This window comes from Tachypleus tridentatus, chromosome 13 (genome assembly GCF_004210375.1).
Source record: "Tachypleus tridentatus isolate NWPU-2018 chromosome 13, ASM421037v1, whole genome shotgun sequence".
NCBI classification, from domain to species: Eukaryota; Metazoa; Arthropoda; class Merostomata; order Xiphosura; family Limulidae; genus Tachypleus; species Tachypleus tridentatus.
The window spans coordinates 233,295,289-233,318,244 of record NC_134837.1 but is presented as its reverse complement, the minus strand read 5'-3'; the positions used below and the strand labels follow the sequence as shown (position 1 = coordinate 233,318,244).

At 33.3% G+C, this 22,956-nt stretch overlaps 1 long non-coding RNA gene across 1 annotated transcript in view; it reads left to right on the top strand.

The window, feature by feature from the left end:
• Positions 1-384: 384 nt before the first annotated feature.
• Positions 385-22,956, top strand: part of LOC143239082 (uncharacterized) — a 34,296-nt gene continuing 11,724 nt past the window's right edge. The window contains exons 1-2 of the long non-coding RNA XR_013021017.1: positions 385-655; positions 14,135-14,268. This is a non-coding gene — a long non-coding RNA (uncharacterized LOC143239082). The remainder of the gene's footprint in view (positions 656-14,134; positions 14,269-22,956) is intronic.

The following is a 22,956-nucleotide window of genomic DNA, read 5'->3' as shown; positions in this document are numbered from 1 at the left end:
GATATTGTTGGTAAAAATGTAACAACTACAATTAAATATTTCTTCTATTATGTTTTCTGAACATTCTCTATTATCGTAGTCTCTGGAGTCCTGTTCTTTCATATTGCTGTTATAAAACTTCTGCATTTCTTGAGAGTCAGAATTTCTAGCATTACATTCTTATCATACTTTGCATAATAATACAACTTATCTTGATAAACTTATGGTACCGATGAATATCAATAGTGATCGTTCCCACTCGTTAGGAGAGAGAGAGATTTTGCCCTCATCTAATAATCTATCAATCGTTTATGGTCGCCAGCTGAGTTTATACGTTTAGAGCCTCACCATGAAACACGTCTTCCTTCTCTTCCGTTGCGATTGAGAGTTATCTTGCGTACTCACGTAGGTTAAACCGCTTGTGTTTTACCGGCGATAACTTAGTTTCCAGCTGCACGCGATGCTGCTCGTTGCCGTTGGATTTGTGTTGCTTTTGCTTGTAGTTTTCCTTATTGTAATTATCATAATGCAGAATTCTGTTCTTGAAGTCGTAATGACTGTCAAAACGGATTTTTCCCAGCGATAAGACACTTTAACTAATCTCATCAGTGTTGAAGTTCTGACTGCTGACACTGTTATATCAAGTTATGAGTGTTAAACCAAGTGTTTCTCAGTGGTAAGACAGTTTAACAATTCTTAAAATATTTTAAAGATATATATGCATAATAAAATGCTATATTTGCAAGAACATTGGAATACAAAATTCCAAAGTATACCTGGTATTATTTTAAAGGAAATTTAGTTATAATTAGCCTTATCTTTTATATTCGTTAGCCTGTAGAAACAACACTCTCAGACTTAAAATGTATCTGGTATTATTAAAGGATGTTCACTTTTAGCTATTGTTATATCTCATCTGCAGTTTACAGAAGAAATACCCCATGTTCTGAAAGTGTATCTGGTGTTATTTTATAACATTCACTTTTAATTCACATTATGTCTAATTTCATTTAACGTGCAGGAGCAATACGCCCAGTTTGGAAGGTGAATCTGTTGTTATTAATCCATATAAAAGTTAATACAGTTGTTAACGGACATTTAAGATTATGGCAAATTAAAAGCACTATACTGTGTTATAAAGAAGGTTGTTTAAGCATGTCTTCTTTATATCTATTAAAATAAACTGCCTGTGCTTCGCGGAGAGGTTAAGAGGCTTCTTTGCGGTTCACAGAGGCCCCAAGGAACTGAAGTTCCTCCATTATTCCCAAATACTTCTATAGCTATCCCAAGAGGAAATCGTAGAAACACAGAAACCTCATGAGGACAAGAGCATATGTACCACATTTAATCCTGCTTGCTTGCAAGTGAGAATATGAAGACAGTTTCAAATGACGCCCTCGGGATTCCGAGAAGAAACAAGAAACACCACATCCGATACCATATTCAGGTTCAGCGGCTCTGAAAAACCTACACCTATGTTCCCTTCATGATTGTATTACTTTATGAATACGTTGTGGGCCTCTTGGCTTCCTCTAGATTGAGGGGATACACCATATAGATAAGAACATCTTCCCCTCGAGTCATCCCGAGTCAATCTTCTAAGTTTGGTCCTTTTAGCTATAAAAATGTTGAACGAATTTGCGGATAAACATACAGTGTAAATTAATTTATATGCATATTTTTAAATGTTAACAAGTATAGGTTCCTTATACATTTTTCTATTAATAAAACTACTTCAGTTATGATATATAATACATAATTTAAAGTTTTCTATTCGTATGTGATAACGATCTTGAAAGTCAAACTTTCAAAACTGACAGACATGATATTAAAGATATAAGTAACAGTAACTGTAAATTTAAGAGTGACAAAGACGCTCCACACAACATTGTGTTGACAGATATCAACCAATCACAGAAATCTAAAAGAGAACAAACAACAAACTGTTCTGTACATTTTTAAACATTTTATTTGTTGAAAATGTAATGTGTTTTTCTCATCGACAAAACCGAGGGTTTATGGTGAAACAAGACAAGAGATTGTTCTTAGGTTTACTGTATTCCAAAACTCATCAATAAGTATTAACAACGATAAATCAAAGAAGTGATTAATTGCGTCTTCCATAGGTATGATTAACAAATGACGGCTAGAACACAAACAAGGAATTTCGCTTCTCTTTAACCAAAATGCTTAACTTTGGCAATGAAAAACAATACTGTCCTACAAATAGTTTTTTGTTAGATAATACAAAAAAATAAAGAAGTGGTGTGAATGTTACTTAGTTGCCAAATAGTTATATGTAATTAAGTTATTAATAGTATCTATTTGATTTCTATTTGATTTGTATATGACAGAAATATGTAATAACCCTCTTCACGTGACGTAACAATGGGATTTAATCTAGCGTGATAACATACTAATATAAATATAAATTCATCATCCAGTAGAGTTTGAACAATTAACGTTGCATTCATTAAATAAACTGTAGTTGCAAAGAGTAACTCGTCGGTTATATTTATTGTAATCATGAAAAAGTGTTCCAAATAGGTAAAACTCGCGTTTATTTGCAACATTTCGAGCAAAAGTCTTTCATCAAGCAGTTTAACACGTGTCAATTATTTTGAATACTTTTTCATTATTTTTTCATGTCTTGTGGTCTTTCCTAGTTTGTGGTTATATTTGTTGGTAATACAGACAGTCTTCTCTACCAATAGTTATATTCAAGTGAATTGTTTTAAAAGAAAAATTAAAGGCAACTAGTACCAGATACGATATTTCAGTACAAATTTAAACCGCATCAGAGACGTTAAGCAACGTCTTTAATTAGATGTCTTTAATTGTCACAGTGTGAACATTTGTACTACACACTAGTTATGCGTTATTTCAAAACTTAATTAAATTTCAGAAAGCAAACATCTATGCATTATATCACTTATATCTCGTTTCTAAACTCAAGAATACAATTAACACAGCATTACCAGGTGGTTAAGGCACTCGACTCGTAATCCGAGGGTCACGGGTTTGAATTCCCGTCGCACCAAACATGTTCGCCCTTTCAGCCGTGGGGGCGTTATTATGTTACAGTCAATCCCACTATTCGTTGGTAAAAGAGTAGCCCAAGAGTTGGCGGTGGGTGGTGATGACTAGCTTCCTTCCCTCTAGTTTTACACTGCTAAATTGGAGACGGCTAGCGCAGATAGTTCTCGAGTAGCTTTGCATGAAATTCAAAACTAACCAATAACATAGTTTGTTTCTTAACTGATCTAAATGCCAAAATATGAACACACATATATATATATTATCATTTACGTGTTATTTCTAAGTTCTTCAGTGGTTCAGCGGTAACGACGGTTTATAACACAAAACACCAGTTTTCAATACTTATGATGGGAACATTACAAAGCGTATGTTATTTAGTTTTCTGATTAAAGCAACAAACAAACGAAAGACTTATTTCTGAAGTCAATAATACATTTTACTTATTAAACGAATTAAATACTTATGTACATCTAATTTCTAAAGTCAAGGATATAGTTTCTATCCTTGAAAACGGTGACGGTGAAACTGTCACCATATGATCGTGTCTACTATACTATTTTGCTCTATACCAAGAGTTATTGGTTTATTTCTAGCCAATTTATGTAACATTTGTTGCTCGAGTTCGTTACGTGGACATTCCTTTACTCTATTATTCCATATTTGTTCTTCTTAAGTGTATCCAGGTATTACTTAACTCTATTTTATGTTGTTTAGTTTATCTCATTGAGTTTAATGTTCTCTTTCATGTTTTACTATCATTCGTTAAAAAACTAATGTTGAACGTCCTAAAATAAAGTATTTCTTGATATTAAAAACATATTTCCTGAATTAGTTAACCTTAAAGAGCATGATAAGAACTCTTTAGATCAGTGGTTCCCAACCAGGGGTGCGAGATAACATTTGTTTGGGTCACCTTCACCTTTAATCTTAAATAAATAATTACTACTGTGAGGGGTGCGAGAACATATTAAAATTTGTTAGGGGGTGCGTGGCATAAAAAATGTTGGGAACCACTGCTTTAGATGATTGGGTCAGATTCATTATTTTCCATTTTTTTTTATAAAACGTTCCTTTAAAACAATTATTATTAGTTACTTAATATGAAACAAATTCACCTTCAGGACACCCGTAGCTTCCAAAGCGTTATTGGGAATAAGTTTTTTTTTCAAATCATGTTGAAAAACGTAGTGAAGAAATCCAGTGCAAAGTAATGCGTTAGGCTGTTAGAAGATAACCACTGTCCATATTGTTATGTAACTTGTTTCACTCATTTTTCACGTTTCGTTAAAACGAATTGAAACGTTTAAAGAATATAATTAGTCATACTGTAGCGTGAGGTATTGCTATCCATTCTGTTGTTTGGTTAAAACATGCTCAGCTGTTGGAAGTTAGTAGTTGCTTATATTATAACATGAATTGGTAGTGTCCCTTTCCTTCTTTGGTTAAAACTGACAGAAATACTACAGGATGACCACTGCATGAACTGTAGCCTTTAACTAACAATATCCATTCTCCTGTTTGTACTAGGCTTTTCGAAGATACTTTGATACTCTTGGTTTGGTCTGTATTGAATTTCGCGCAAAGCTACACGAGGACTATCTGCGCTAGCCGTTCCTAATTTAGCAGTGTAAGACTAGAGGGAAGCCAGCTAGTCATCACCACCTACCGCCAACTCTTGGGCCACTCTTTTTACCAACGAATAGTGAGATTGACCATCACATTGTAACGCCCCCATGGCTGAAAGGGCGAGATTACAAATCGAGTACCTTAACCACCTGGCCATGCCGTGCCTCTGATACTCTTTATTTTTATGTTTGATTAAAATGGATTGATCTCTTAGAGAGAAACAGACAAAAGATTTGAACTCTGAGACAAAAAAAGCCTTGTATTTATAGATTACAACGTTTTTGCGTGGAATATAAGTACTATTTTAGTATTTCTAAAGACCATAATCGTTACTTTGGTGTATTGTAGTTAATTTCGGAAGAACTGGACACTTTTAGGTTTTATTGCTACAGGTACAGCTGAGAGTAAGGTTGACATTAGGCTTAATATTAGATCGTTAGTCATTTAATTTTTAATTTTTAAGTAACTACTAATATTGGATGATAGGATAATAAGACTTTTAAATATGAGATTGAAATAAAAAGTTTTTTACCAGTGTTAGCTGAGTAAGAAAAATAATCTGCTTGTATTATTATTTAATATCTTTTGAGAATTTAATACATCAGAATAAATTGTCTAAATTAGCTTTTAATCGCGTGAAACTAGAAATTGGATACATCATATCTGTGGTACTGACGTTGACAACAAACGGTACAAGCACCGGTTAATAGAGGATTTTGGTGTTACATTTATCTACAGTTTAATACTGTTTGACTGAGCAATTATGACGCGACTTTAGCCAAATCGTAAATTAAACAGTATTAAACATATCCAGTTACTAATAAGTTACAAATAAGGCGAATAAAGTGTATTATTACATGAATATAATCTAAGTTTTACTTATTTGTCATTTCTTATTTTAAAATTAAACTTTATTACTTTAATGAGAATATAAAGTAATGAAAAATAGCGTGATATATTTAAATCTAAAGTTAGATTTTTCAGTGTTGTTCAATAGACCACTCGTATTTAGTGTTCGTTATTTATTCATAGGTTACAATTGTTAAGAGTAATGTAGGTGTAAGCACTCACAGTTTGTAAATTGCGATGGGTGCAAGTATGTTTTATTTTGGAACTTGGGACAAATATGTAACATAAGGGAAACTAATAATGAAGATTCACAATTTCTATGTAGAGTTTATAGGTCGGAGGAGAAGTTCTAAGCTATTATGAATAGATTAGCGGCAGTGGATAAAGGAAGTGGTAAACTGTGAGAAATGATCACAAGATTTAAAGAGAAGCCTAAGCATTTCCATAAGGATACAGTGGCTAATGAGGTGTTTAATGAAATTAAAAACAGTACTAATAGGGCTATTAGTAGTAGATTTAATTATAATGAGCAGCTTCTAGAAAGTAATAAATTTTAGTGTTTGGGTGAAAAAATGAACAGCTAGTGGAGAAGAGAATAATAAAATGAAAAGACAGAGATGGAAATGAAATAAGGCGATGCTACAGGTGATTTTTATAACGGTACACGATTAATATAGGAACCAATAGGATAAAACAATTGCATTATGCTATCCAGGAGAAGGGGTAGAAGATATAATTCATAGAGAAAGTGATATAGTAAATGATGCTAGCAGTAATGCAGTCTTTGTAGTGCACACCGGAGCTAATATATAGGTAAAGATAGGTCAGAGGAGCAATTATTAAGCACAGGCACTGATAAAGGCCTTAAAGAAGGGCCATAACAGCTAAATGCCATCAGAGATACTACCAAGACTTAATTATGGGAATAAAATCATAAGTAGGTCTGTGTGTTTGAATATGTAGGTTAATATATAAGGGTGAACAACTTGGCTGCATGGATTCATGGAATCAGTTCAATGTGAAAACAAAACTTTTTCAATGGATGGTTTACATTTAAATATTGTGGGAGCTGGCGTGTTTGCAAGTGTATTAACTCAACTGTAAGGGCAACATGATACTGGTGCTTGACAGTGGCGAGAGCCAGAATAATTAAGAAAACATAAAATGTACAGAACAAAGTACAAATATACTTTTAATGATACATTAAAATGTTATTATCGAAATGTTGGAAGTAACAGAAGGGATTAGATGATTTTAGAGTACAGATCACAACAGACTATATTTTGATGTAATGGGAACAACTAAAACCTGGTTAAAAATAGACAGATGACGGTACGAATATCTTTGAAATGTAGGGTTATAGGTTGTTTAAAAGGAATAGGGTACTGAAAAGAGGGTGAAGAGTGGCCTAATATGTAAAATGTGAGTCACATCCTGTTCAAAATTGTTAATTCCTGATAGCAATTAGGGTGAATCTGTTTGAATATCTTTTAGTTGTATGAAGGTAAAAAGCTCTGGTTGGATTTTTTTACAGACCACCAGATGACAGTTACGAAATTAATAAGTAATTCTATAGTGAGATGGCCCGGCCTAGCTAGGTGGTTAAGGCATTAGACACACCAAATATGCTCGCCCTTTTCGCTGTAGAGGCGTTATAATGTGACGATTAATCCCATTTTTCGTTGGTAAAAGAGTAGCTCAAGAGTTGGCGGTGGGTAGTGATGACTAGTTACCTTCCCTCTAGTCTTACAAGAGTCTTCTCTTCTCAAGGGAATTGACTTTTTTTAAAATGTCCTAATAACTACAGACCTCTTAGTCTTACCTCAGTGGCATAAAATTGTTTGAAAGTCTTATGAAAAGTATTTTAAAAATTCATTGAAGAAAGTTTAAAATGTCCTTAGATAGGCAGTTCGGTTTTACTAGGAAAATGTTGCCGTACTACTCATTTGACATTTACTGATTTATGTTGTGCCGATAGGGATTTAAAAAAAACATTTGATAATGTGTCACATAATGGCTTGTTAAAAAAATTGTTTCTGTAGCTGTGGAGATAGATTGATTAATTGGATTGAAAACTAGCTGGATGAAAGAAAGAAGAAGCTTGTTAAAAACGCAGTTCAGTCAAGTGGATTCATGTCGCAAGTGGGTTACGTATGAGTTCAGTGCTAGGTTCTTTACTCTTTTTGATTTAACTCAATCCCCGTAAAACTCTTGTTTTCTCGTGTTTTTTAAAAGGGATTAGAGGAGATCTGATTAATGTTTGTAAGATTGTTAAGTGCATTGATAATGTTTATACGTCATCTTTTTTCATATTTAATTATGAGAATGGTAATACTGAGAGAAACAAGAATAATTTTTAGCAGAGTACGAGTCCTTATCAGCTGAGACAGCTACATTTTTAATAGGATGTTTAGCCTTTGGAACGGGTTGACTTCAGATGTAGAAAATGCGGTTAATTTAAGGGAGCTTAAGGGGAAGTTTGATAAATATTTGAGTGTTAAAGACTGGCTTTGAGTGTTTTATTTTTTATTATAATGGATGAGACGGCTTAAATGGATAAACAGGTCCCTTGTTGTCCTTAAATTGTGAGGCCTGGCATGGCCTAGCGCGTTAAGGCGTGCGCTTCGTAATCTGAGGGTCGCGGGTTCGCGCCCGAATCGCGCTAAACATGCTTGCCCTCCCAGCCATGGGGGCGTTATAATGGGACGGTCAATCCCACTTTTCGTTGGTAAAAGAGTAGCCCAAGAGTTGGCGGTGGGTGGTGATGACTAGCTGCCTTCCCTACTGCTAAATTAGGGACGGCTAACGCAGATTGCCCTCGAACAGCTTTGTGCGAAATTCCAAAACAAACAGACAAACAATCCTTAAATTGTATGTATACGTGTAAAATATACTTCAGTTATGCTCTTCATTTTTCTGCTTGGGTAAAACGAAACGAGCTTTCAAAAATGAATATCAGATTAATCATTTTAATAAAATGAATTGCAGCATTAGCAACTTCTTTCTGTGTTTTAATGAGACTGGATATGTACGGAAGTTTTATTTTATTCGTTTAATAAGGGGTTCCCCTTACAAATAATTCTAACGTACGAGATAGTGGATTAACACTAATGATTATCACAATCATTTGTACCTGCTGCACCATTTCTGTATTTCGAAATGTTTCAAATAGTCAAATGTTTTGTGTTGAGTTACAAGTGACACCGACCTGTTTATATGTATTGTTCGTAGCATCTTTGAAAATGTAACAAACAACAGTAAAAAAAACAAATACAAGCTAAGCCACCATTAGATTAATTGCATACGTTATAGGTATTAAAGGAACATATGACATCTGTAAATAAAGTTATTACTGAGACTCCTATCTACTTAAATAATACAAACTATGCAAATATATTGGGAATCGCATACATTCTACCAATAATATATAACTTTAATATTAAAAATAATTTAAGGTGTTATTCGAAATATTTCGTACGAATGGTTTACAAAATCCCTAAGTATGTTATTTGATGAAGGTAATTTAAAATGTTTTGCATATTAAGCCTAACATATATCTACACTTCGGATATGGCCGTATTACTACTGCTATTGTTGAACAGTATAAAGCAAACCCCTGTTACTATAGAAGTTCTATTTTTTCTTTAAATGTAACCTATATCTGTGTATTTAGAAACAGAGCTGCATTATTTTAATTATAAGTTGCTAAACTTCAGTGGTTGTCTTGCAATAAAAAAGTAAAAACACCTAAAGATACATATGCAGTAGACAAGTAATCATTGTGAAAAACCAATTAAAAGTTTATGAAATCTTAGAAACTCTCTTAAATTTAATTTTATGAAACAAATACATATTTACTGTTATAATAATAATGCAAATCTAAATATTGCTTTTGTAATTATTTAAACATAAACTGACTTCAGCAGTATTCCAGTTATGAATTTAGTTTCGTATTAATACAGACATTTGTTAATATTATTATATGATTTTATACGCATTTTAACTCTTTGCTGGTAAATTTTATCATTAAACAAGTATTATATATCTTATAAGAATACAGTCTTTAATCGATGTTTTATTTTCATGCTAAAAAATTAAAAACGACATATTAAAGGATTAAATGGTTAAGCAACTGTATAATACAAAGATAAATTAAGAATGAACAGCTACGTTAATCACCACATTGAATTACTTTAGGAAGAAAATAAATGAATTTGATGAGAAGATACCTTATACTCGCTGTTATCGTAGTAAAAAGCAGATTTTCCATTTTCTTGTGATTTAAGATATTTGAGAACAGTTTATCAACCTTTAATTAAGGCGTGAGGAGTGAATTTTGTGTGAAGATGTGAAGCTCATTGAAAGTTAAAATTCATTTTAAATGAAAACCTTTATCCTGTACATATTAATCAACCCATTTAGATATGTATATGTTATCATTTACTTTTCTTTAGACGTTTATCAAGCAATCAGCAATAACCTTTTTTTCGCATTAATCAACCCGGGTAGATAGGTATATCACCAATTCTTTCTTGACTCAAATGTAAAAACCTAGATTTTTTGGAAATATATTCTAATAATTTTTTTATTTCACTTTAATTTAGTCATTTTCTTTATGTTTATACTTAAAACCGTAATTGTACAAACGTGTTGCAAGTGATTTAAGTTTAAAACAAACAAGTATAAAAGTTGATGTTAATTGATAGATGGCAGTAGTGCCCTAAGTTGATCCATAATACTTTCCAACGTCATTAAGTGTAAGGGAAATTCCCATTCAGAAATTCGAAATCCATATCCTCATTATCTAGTTTATGAATATTTTGAGTTAGAAAGGATTGTTACATATTATTCCCTGGCCCGTAATTTAAGAGTCGTGGGATCGAATCCGCGTCACACCAAACATGCTCGCCTCCGTGGGACATTATAATATAACGGTCAATCCCACTATCTGTTAGTAAAAGTGTAGCCTGACAGTTGGCGGTGGGTGATGATGATTATCTGCTTTCTCAGTAGTCTTATACTGCTAAATTAGAGACGGCTATCACAGATAGCTCTCGTACAGTTTTGCGAGAAATTCAACAAACAAAAACAAACAAACATACCATTCCCAAGAACGATCAGTTTTTAGTAGCATCATACAACATGCGAAACGCCAAAAATGTCACAATGTAGTTATGATACATCTCATTCCACCGCAACTTTATATCAATAGTATTTACCACGTGACTTGTTAGTTTGCATATTCAAAATCGTTGTAATATAAAAAGCTCAATCATCTGTTTTTTTTCTTGTCCGTTGAAAACTGGATAATCTCAGTATCAAATATACAGGGTAAAATGAGTGGTGTTTAACCTAGTGGATGTTTTACTGATCCTTTTCACAGTCAGTCTCTTTACAATCTATATCATTAGTTATTCATGTTCTGAGAATGTTTATAATAAATGTGCGTGTATTATAATATATAATTTTCGGCTTCATCATGCCTGTAAATATGTAGCTTTTAGCTGCTTTATTATAGTGTTTCAAGCACTTACTACAGTGCACATAACAGTGTGAAGACTGTTTGGTCTAAACAGGCCTCTCTCAGTAGTATGCTTGTACTCGTACTAGTTATTGTTAAGTAGTTTGCTAGCTTATAACAGTACTGTGTTTGTCTCAATGCTTTAGGTCGGGAGTGGCCCAGCAGTTAACGTGCCGGACTGTGGAGCTCAAGCTCCACGTTTTGCATTCCGTTACCTCCCCCCCCCCCACTACCAAAATCGCACTTCACACTTTGGGACTGTAAATTCGTTATAAAGGTGTGATGGTAAAATTCCATTATCCTAAAGTTAAGCATGGTTAACGCAGATGGCCTCGTGTAGCTTTATGCTAATTTCAGTAGCAATCAACTAATCAATCAATGCGTCTGCATTCAGCAGTACGTTTGTAGTTATACCAAAATATTCTTGTTTTGTCTTGCTGTTCTTCTGGTAGTTCTCTGAAACACAATCAATACCAGACAACCAAGTGTGTTACAAGAGACAACCACGCAACTGATTAACTTAAGTTCGATTTTACGCTATATGTCAGCCAATGAAAATTCAAAGAAAATATATGTTCTTTTCTATCGAATCAGCAATGCGGAGTGGTTACGGTTGCTCAATTCCATCAGTCACATAAAAGGGCTGAAAGCCTTCATCTTTAATGTTAGGAAAGGTTAAAGTCGGTAATTTGCTATTAGGATTATTGGCTAAAAGTTAAGGTATCGTTCACTTGTTCATGAAAAGTTTGTCTCTATGGCACGTGTAAATAAGAAAATTATAATTTTGCATGGATAAGCGTTTTCATTTATAGAACTAGCACAAGAAAAATATGGGTTTATTTATCTGTCTGTTTATTTGGTTTGGTTCACTCTGTATTTAAAACACATTTAAAGAAAACTTTTTTAAAAATAAGAAACGTTCATAATACTTCTTTTCGTTTTTATAATTTTATGATTAAAGACCCATTAACACAAATATCCGATCTTCTACGTCTTTGGTGCCTCAAACTTCTGTGTTTGAAGTAAATTAATATAAGTAGTAAATGTAAGGTAGCCATCCCAAAACATGTTGCAATCAGTAACTATTATAAATCACATTCTATTGAATGAGAAATTGCTGTTCGTGATAAAACAGCAGTGAAATGATGATCATATGTAAAGGTATTAGTTATAAAAAAAAAGGTCATATTGTTATTAAAAGTCTTAAGAGCTGTCAAAACCTTTAAAATATGTTACAATGTATTCAGGTAATTCGTAAATGTTGGAGTGAAACAACCTTATCTCCTAATTCTTATTCAAATATACACTTTGGGATTTAGGGTTTAAAAGTAGTCTTAACTGTCCGTTTAAAATATACGATCTTTAAGATGATAACTTTCACCATACATACACAATAACATAATACTTTATCTTCCACTATTAAACTGAAGCTGAAAATTCCCCAGAAGTTATCAATACACAACTGTTAGGTATATGCAAGTCTCACAATAAGCATTCTAAACTCACGCCATTTTGATGACTTTGAATGATTAATAGTGAAACCCAGTTACTGCTATAGACCTACAACGTAAATTTATGATCTTGAATAATATTCTGGATAAATAAAACTCTATGAAAATACATAGCTCAACCTACAGCTTGCATGGTAATAATTCCAAATTTTGTTTACATAATGGTATTTGTTCCTACGAAACAAGATGGTTCGAGCGCTCGACTTGCAATCTGGAATCGAAATTCAATCAAAATTGAAGATCTTATATCTCAGGTATTTCGTAACAGATTTTCTTGAAATTTGGTATGTGAAGTAGAGGAAATCCACTGAAAATGTTTTGAGTTGCCACAGTCTGAGCTACAAAAGTAAAAAATTGCTAATCATCACTGCTGTTAATAACATACAGTTTGTCCTACAGCAGGTTGTTTTCTTGGCCACAAGACACTGTTCCGTATCCATACCAGTATTGGAACAAAGCATGCTTTCAGAGAACGAAATTGAAATTTTCAACCTGAATGATACCACAGTCCGTGTAGACTAGTCGGCCAAATCAAATATTCATCAGATTCAAAAGAGTCCAAAGCTGTTTGACCCCACTGTGTCTCTAAACCCTTCTGTCTGTAACTGGTCACTCTCACTAAACCGTTAAACCAGGCTTAATGCATTTCGTAATTTTCATTGTTCTCCTAACTGTTACATATCATTCCAGACGATTTATGGAGAGAGTTATTAGGAGATTGACATGATTAAAAATATCCGGAGAAAAATTTAGGTTTAAACCAACAACTTAATGTGAGTGTAAAAACTCCTTTAAGACATTAAATTAACGTTTTATCATAAGTAAATAATTAAAATAAACAACATTTTACAAGTTTTTTATTGGTGGCTATTTGTTCATTCATCTAGAAATCATTTCATACACTCAAGAGGAAAAAAAAAACCCTCAAGTAGTTAGCGCAAAGATACAGATATCCCAATAAAATAATTTGTTTAGTTAACTAGTTATTAAGAGAATAGGCCCGACTTGGCACAGTGGTTAGGACACTTGCCTCGTAATTATAGGGTCGCGGGTCGAATCCTTATCACACCAAACATACTTATCCTTTCAGCCACGAAGGGGTCATAATGTTACAAACAATCCCACTATTCACTGGTAAAAGAGCAGCCTAAATGTTGACAGTGGGTTACGAAGATTAGTTGCCTTCTCTCTAGTCTTTCACTAATAAATTAGGAACGTCTAGCGCAGATAGCCCTCATACGGATTTTCGCGAAATTTAAAAAAATAATTAAGAGATTAACTGTTGATTATTTATTGTAAAACTGTACAATGAGCTGTTCATCACGGGAATTCGAACGCCGGGTTTTAGCAGTGTAGATCTGTAAAATCACCGCTGAACCACCAGTTGATATTTGCTGACTAATGAACAAAGTGTAAATTTGTTTGACTTGCTGGTTAAAAATTGATGAACTGAAGTGTAAATTTTGTTATATCCTTAGTAAGTTGTTTAACTAACTTATTAACTTCTGTGCAGATTGTTTGATGTTTTATTAATGAGCATAAGTGTACTTACTTGTGTAAGACATTATTATTAGCTTTATAGTATTCTAACCCTACATATTTTGTTTAGCCCCTTAGGGTTTTTTCCAGGAAGAGGAAGAAGAATGTATTCTAGCATTTCAAACACATTATGACCGTCATATCCATTATCAACGAAGCATTTCATTCAGTACAAAGCTCATCGGGCTGGCTGGACACAACAAAGTAATGGTTGGAATATTATTTATAATGTAATTTTTATTTAGGCCTAATGCTAATGTTTTATGACAAGAATGATAAATTTTAATTAAACTTCGCCACCTTAAAAAAAGACGTTTACACCATAGAAATTGAATATTGTTTGATTGCCAAATACTGTAAGCAAACAATTTGATTGACTGATTACAAAAACTGGCGTAGATTTATTTAAGTCATTGATAAACACGTCCCTGGGACTGTAATTTGTTAAAATAATTGAAATAATAATGGAATAGTAGATTATTTGACTAATCAGCTAAAGTAAATAGAAATTACAGAGTAAAATATTTAATGTTTTACTGATCAAAAGAAGTAAGATGTGAGAAAATATACAAAATACACATCTCTTATATTATTTTTAGATATCAAATCTTTCAGCTATCAACTGCTCCTACGTTCAAATTCAGATAAACATGGTATATTTTCATGTATTGTCTTAGGCACTGTATGAATGAGAAACAAATACAGAGTAATACTAGTAATTTTTATTCAATGACAACAAGCTCGTATCTTCAGAATGATAATTTTGGAACTTCTTTCTTAGCACTAACTAAAGTTTCTGATCTATATTAGAAAGGATAGTTCTTGACGACTCCTCTTTAGTACCAAATAATATATCTCACATCGTTAGTTTGTTGTGTTAAATTTTGCGGAAAGCCATTATAGAGTGATTTGTGCTAACCGTTTCTAATTTTGAGGTAATAGACTACGAAAAAGGGCAGCTAGTCATCAACAGCCGCCTTCACCTTTTGTACTACTTTTTAACCAACTAACAGTTGAATTAATCGTTATGTTATAACACTTCCACGGCTGAAAGGACGAGTGCGTTCGATGAACGGTTTTGATACTGTGACTGTAGATCAGAAGCCGAGAGCCCCAACTACCAGGTCATACCAGACCGAATTTGTCTGAAATGAATGCTTTTGGTAACTCTTCTTTAGTCCTGAACGGTCTTTCTGATATAATTACAATGTAAGTTTTTCACAGTTATCTGCATACTAACCTTGAGATATTCGAACACAAAATATTAGGATTGTTGAAAGCTCACTAGTGTAATGTAATGTTTCGTGTGTTAAGCTTTCATATGTCCTTTTTTTTTCTTCAATATTTTTCTGGGGTAAGTTCATACCAGAATATAATCAACTGTGGTGAAGAGAAAGTCTCCTGCTGAATCAATGGTAAGGTCACGGACCTATAGTGTTAAAATGTGGAATTCGATTTCCGCGGTGTACAAAGTTGAGATATCCATTTGTGTAAGTTTACACTAAAACGAATCACAACAACAGTTATGGGTAAATTTCAAGTTTTCAAGAGATGAATTTCAGTAATATGTATTTTTGTGATCACAAATTGAACGTTTAAAGAATACGCAGTCTTAAATGTTGCTTGATGTACTATCTCCTGTGCTCTTCCTAGAAGTAGAATTATACAAAATCTTTAAAACTAAAGAAGAAGGTCCGAAAATAATATCTGAAATGCATTAAGCCGTTCATAATATTCTTTATCTCACTGTATTCTAGCTGAGATTAAGTTTGCGAACAGTAAAATTTAGAGAGTGTAACGTATTATCCACATACTGATCTTTTGATCTCCAGCACCTGCACGTACACATTCTAAGTACTATTATCGTTTAAAGCAATCTTAATTAATTTAAATATTTCCCATCACTTAACGGTTATTTCATTTTGTTTCATAATAAAATTAGGAGCCTAATTTGTTTAATGTGTGTGTTTTTTATAACAAAGCCATATCGGGCTATCTGTTGAGTCCACCGAGAGAAATTGAACCCCTGATTTTAGCGTTGTAAATCCGTAGACTTACCACTGTACCAGTGGGGGACCGTTTGTTTAAAGCATACTGCTAATAACCAGTTTTTAACTGCAATGAACTTATTACTGCATAATTACCATTCTGTCTGGTGACATTGATGTATTTTGAATCTCTAAGGTGATTTGTTCGGTGCATTAGACTGATTCTTTTTTGGTTTTCTGGTATGAAGTTTTATGTATTTTCAGTTTAAAAGATAATTTGAAACACTAAATATTTTTTCTCAATGACGTGGGTAAAGCTACAGTTTTTCTAGTTTCTTTTCAAAAGCTATGTTTTTGAATCCCAGTAAAGAATTTCAAACACCTGAAATGAAAAGATTGAAAGCACTGAAGAACTCTGCTCTAGAGAAATGTTAGTTTTATAAGTGCAACACAGAAGCAAATATTATGTACTTAACGTATCTTACAACAATCCGTGATGACGAGAAAACCCACTTGTAGAAAAAATTATATATATTTACAACGGCTGGTATGGGTAGAGAAAGCACTAACAGAGGAGCAAACAACGTTTCGTCCTTCTTTGGTCATCGTCAGGTTCACCAAGGATGACCGAAGAAGGACGAAACGTTGTTCGCTCCTCTGTTAGTGCTTTCTCAACCCATACTAGCTGTTTTTAAATATATCATTATCTTACAACAACTGTTTCAAAATATAAAATCCCAGGACAACGCTAAAAACTATATATAGTATATCATAGCTTAAACGGTATCTTTATGACAACTGTAGAGGCCCGGCATGGCCAAGCGCGATAAGGCGTGCGACTCGGAATCTGAGGGTCGCGGGTTCGCATCCCCGTCGCGCCAAACATGCTCGCCCTTTCAGCCGTGGGGGCGTTATAATGTGACGGTCAATCCCACTATTCGTTGGTAAAAGAGTAGCCCAAGAGTTGGCGGTGGGTGGTGATGACTAGCTGCCTTCCCTCTAGTCTTATACTGCTAAATTAGGGACGGCTAGCACAGATAACCCTCGAGTAGCTTTGTGCGAAATGCAAAAAAAAAAACAAAAAACAAGACAACTGTAGAAGTGTTTAAAGGTGGCATAACGTCTTAAATTAATTTCTAAAAAAATAAAATTTAGATTACAACTTGATTATTGGTCAGAAGTTTCAGCCAGATAAGCTACCGTACTTTAAAAGCCTTAAATCTCAGTTCTCACTTTATTGTTTGTTAAGGACTGAATTTGATCAATAGGCTAGAAAATTCGAAATTTAGCTGTTAATAAATTGTGGATGATACATCAACACCGACTAGTTTTACAAAGTAAAGAACACTAACGGCTTTCCAAATATAGTTTGGGTTTTGTTATCTTGCCTTTTAAATATGAATGGTCAAATTTCTGTGTAATTATCCAGTGTTCCATTAAAAAGTGATTGCATACAAAATATTTTACAGAAGTATTTTCCTGAACAAAGCTAAAGTCGGCTTGGAAATATATTAAATGATAATATAAACTGGAAAAAAAAAGCATGTGATCTTTAAATTTGAGACTTATTTTTGCAATTTTTGTGGTGTATGGTTACTTGGCAGGAAGTAGCCAAGATCATGTTGTAATAATAAATGCATTATTACAACAGTACCTCCAAAGAAAATTCGTGTCATTATGTTGGTCCCTATTTGCACGAAATATTTCAAGTTTAAAATTCTAGCGCTCTCATTCCCTACTTTTTCCAATGTATAAGAAACGTTGATTGTCATATTTTAACCATTTTGGGCCATATTTAGAGGTTGCTTAATGAGACTGCAATGGCCTGGTATCGTATATACTATGTGATATAAAACATAATTGTTATGTGCTGTAAATTATTTGTTTAAAGCATATTGTTATTTTATTGCATATGCAATAATATAATTTTGTTATGAAAAGTCACGTTTACATTGTTATTGTTTCCTTTTTTGTTGTTAGGAAAATATTTTCTATGAATCTGCACAAGCTGGAATTGTTTCTGTTCTTTATTCTTTCTTATGATTGAATATTTTCCTCAGTAACAGTCACACCATTTTAAGCATTGTCATTTATCATATTCAAGTGTTCAACTGTCTGTGGTGCTTCCCTGTAGTCTTCTATAAGCTCATTGATTCGGATCCGCAATCCAGAAATCCAGGTGGAATTTCGAGGCACCTGAAAAAGTATTTTATGTTATTGTTTTTTTGTGATGAAATCTTCAGTTGAAGTTATCTTGGGCTTCCTAATATTCATCTGAGCGTGTTTTGAAAGTATCGGGTCACTTTATAAATAATGTCCAAAAATTTAATACAGAAAGTGCATCATCATTTTGTCTTTGTAGAAAGCTTTAATGACTAAAATATGTAGTAGGACGTGTACAAAATGTGCAGACAAATAAAAGAGACTAACCCAATTCCACTTTTTCAGATCATGAATCAAATAATCCCTTATGAAGATGGTTATGTCTGAAGAGCACATTAAGTATATAATACTTTATGAGTTTAAAAAAGGCAATAGTGTAGCAGAAGCTACACGACATATTCAAGGTGTTTGTGATGCGGAGTCTCTCAATGAATGAAAATGTCGAAGATGGTTTCAGAAGTTCAGATCAGGCGACTACAACTCAAATGACGCGCCACGTTCAGGTCGTCTTGTTGAATTTAATGATGACTTGCTGCTGGCTGCACTTGATGAAGATTGTGCTGTAATAGTTTAAGAACGAGCACAGAAGCTTAATTCAATCCATTCAACAGTTCACTGTCAAGTGCAACAGCTTGGAAAGGTGTAAAAACTTGGAAAATAGGTTTCCCATGATTTGACAGAAACCAACCTTAGAGCAAGAGTAAACATTTGCACTTCTCTGCACTCTCGTAAGCGTAACTCACCTTTTTTGGACAGGTTAGTGAGTGGAGATGAAAAATGGATATTTTATAAAAATGTTAAGTGCTGTAGACAATGTAAGGCACAGTCCAAAATGGATCTCCACCCTAGGACAGTCTTGTTAAGCATCTGGTGGAATATTGTTGGTGTGATCCACTTTAAATTGCTGATACTTAATGTAACGATTACATCAGACTTCTATTGCCAACAGTTAGAGTGCTTGAATGTTGCACTGAAAGAAAAGGGGCCTGCTTTGATCAGTCGTAAAGGTGTTACATCAGGATAATGCACGGCCCTATACAGCAAGGATCACATCTGCAAAGATTGAAGAGCTAGACTGAAAAATTTACCTTTTTGTAAACTTTTATACAATTCTCGGTATCAAGAAGATTCGTTTGGTACCATTTAGAAACCAGTTTAGGAGGAGTTACGTGACAGACATGCGCACGCAAACATTGACTCTTGTTATATCAAATTAGTGTTTGATCATCCTTGTGTCTATACTCTTGTATTAATATAACTCAGAGTGCGAGAATTCTTATTCTTATATTGTTCTATTTATGGCACTCAAGATGGTTGATTGTTCTTTTATCTATACTGTTTTATGTGGGTACTGTTTAGGATGTTTGATCATATTTTTTTCCTTACTGTGCTGTTTGATTCCCTCACTGTTTTTCCCCATTCTTCTGTTTTTTTTTCTCCTTTATTGGTATTTGAACAATCTTAAATTGTCACTGTTTTACTGGTGTTTTCTTATTTATTTTTATCTTGTAGCTTTTTGTTTCATTCATAGTTTTTGTCGCTTCGAGTGTTTAATATTTCTGTTAACATAATACTGTATTGTGTCCCTTGGAATGTTTAATCATTTCGTCACTGTAATATTTTACGTCTGTTACCAAGAATACTTAATCAATCTGTTCTTTCTTGTATTTAATTCAACATTTTAATAGATATGACCTGGTATATCCAATATAAGCTGTTAATTTGTTGTATACGAAATATCATATATATATATATATATATATACATATAATACAAATATGCATCGTGTTAGTAATGGAACATACGGTTTACATTTCGTACTTGGAGTGCAATTAGAAGCATAGTCATCTATCATCACCATATTGCACAAAATATTTCAAAAATAATCCCTGTTATAAAATAATGTTCGCCCTCTTGTGAGTTCATTGTTATATAAACTGAGCATCTGATGATAAGTTGTGTGATCTGAAGTGTAAATGATTGGTAATTCGAGGTATATTATATAGAAAGCAGAGATGAAATTTACTCACTTGGAGCACTTTCATTATGTTTTAACGCATTATCGTTTTTTTAAAAACTAACTGGATAATTATTATTAATGAGTCACTAACCGTCATCCTGATTATGATATGTAAATGACTTGCATAAAATTCATAAAATTACACGTCATCAACTTAATCTAGTTCACACAGAAACAGTCGTTGTTCATGAAAACTGATGATATAAATGGCGTCTTGCCCTCTTCCATGTCTATCATATTTCTGCCGCCCTGGTGAGTCCTGGTATTGAACGAAATGCCTCGTAGGTACTGGATATAGCAAAATATGGTGTGGTTTATATGTTGTTATACATTCCTCTTTACTTTAAATAATAAGTTCTTCGAATCAAATTTATTAAAGGCGATATGTTCCTCAAAAAGGAAAAGAATAATAAACTTATACCTGACTGATTTACTAAAGATATAAAGATAAAATTTAAAGATAAAAAATGTACCACGTCTTGATTGAAAACATTCAGAACTTACAAGAAAGCCAAGGTTTTGTTTAGAAAAATTAATTAGAAAATCACAAAGAGTTTAAATGATGCAGTTAGTAGAGACATTTTAACTATCTTACAAATAAGAAAAATGTCTAAATAAGGAATTGGCTTTTAAAGGATAGTGATGTCAAAAATCACATAGTAAAACTTAAACCATTATTTGACAAAGGTTTATGTGTACGTTCTCTCTCTTTTGCTTATACAAGAAAGGATGTTAGTAGTATTCATTATCTTGAGCATTCTATGAAAACATTGAGAATTAGCTGAAGCATCCAAATATTAATCATTTGGAACATGCAAAAAAGGATATGAGATCACAACTAAAACAGCAGGATTAGGCAGTGTTTTTCACAGGATTTTACAGGAAATCAATGATCTGATTCTCAAGTCTGCTGGATATTTCTGGTTGTTTTTAGGATGAAGAAGAACTAGAGAATCTCTTAGATAAATGGTTTGAAAATGAATTTTAATTGAAGTGCTCATGATACCAATGTTTGAAAGGGGATTCTAACAGTTACCCTGAAAACTGTCACTTGGGCTCACTTCTGTAGTGAAGATGCTAGATAGACTGATGAAAGACACTTTGTAAAAATCACATTGTGACATTTAAACCATTATTTGACGAAGATTTATATATATGTTCACTCACTACTTAGGGAAGGACTCTCTGGTGAGTAACATAGGGGTTGTTTCCTCCTTGTACGTTGTGCATGCTTATAATTAGTGAACCACTGGACAAGTTGTCACCAGTCCTGACTTGTACCTTCAGGTTCCTAGGGAGTGACAAACGAGAGTCGGAGTTTGTATGTGACTTACCTGTATCATAAAAACATGGATTTACTGAGGTAAAATTTGATTCTTATCTTGCATTGTTAATTATTATTTGGATGATGGGCAAGGTGCCAACTTAATGTACTTACGTTTTCAATAGGCTTTTGATAAGGTCCGACACAGAATGTTATCTGCGAAAATCATTAATTAACTAGATTATGTCTTCTTAATAATGGAGCTTAGTTATACCTTTGTTGTGCTTCAGGGGTTTAGTGCTTGGACTTTAACGTTTTATTAATTACTTTAATGATATCGATAGGAGCATGAATAATAAATTAGAAAGTTTTACTGGTGGCATTAAACTTCTGGATATTTCTAGCTATATTCAGGATGTTATCGTACTGAAGGATAATTTTGATCAATTGGTAAGATAGACATGTAGTACGCAAATTACCTTTAGTTTTAGTAAATACAAGGTACTGTATCTGAGTCGTCATTATTTGGATCATACGTTTAATACAGATGAGTACCTACTCAATATCATGCCTGAAGAAAACGATCATAGAATATAGTAGATACATGTAAGTCACTCTAGCCATCGAGGCGATACTTTGTCGCCAATAGTAAATTCGACATTTGATTACTTTGGAATACATTTTTAGAAATGTTGATGTTTAATATTATGGGTAGTTTCGGTCTCGTTTTTAAAGATATTGATTCACCAAGAGAGTTCAGAGGAAAGCTACTTAGATAAATTCAGGAATGGACGGTTCAGTTCACATGAATAGATTAAGAGTTCCTGATTAACTTTCTCTTGAAAAGGAGTTAGAGCTAATCTTATAAAATTTACAATATTTCTTGTCATATCAATAAGATAAAGGTCTCTAATTTCTTTGTGCTGCTCAATTAAGACAAATTGACAATAAAAAAAGACAGGTTCGGCTGTAAGGCAATCTTATTTTTCTAACCTTGCAACAGTATAAAAGGAAAATATGACATCCTGAGAAATAAAGCGTGAATTTACTTTATACATTTCTTTTTTTGGGGCGGTTGTGTAGGAAACGTCTTGAATGACAAGTGTTCCTTGTTCATGGATGTCATTTTATGTAATAGTCTCACACAATTTTTCACTTTGTAATAAATCACAAGAATTAAAGTGCCCCAAAGTGATCACAAATCAATAATAAATTTCAAAGAAAACAGTTTGATTTTGAGTGTCTCATACTTGTAAAGAACCTCAAGACGAATGGAAATTGGTCAATCACAACAAACAATTGTAAGTTGGCCAGAAGTGTCTCATAATTTCATTAGGATGTTAAAGTGCTTCCAAACTAATGATACTGTTGCTTAGACACCTGAACATGGCAAACCATTATCCATAGTAAAAATTGACAGCTGCTGTCTGTCAATTGCGGCTCATCATAAGTGTTTG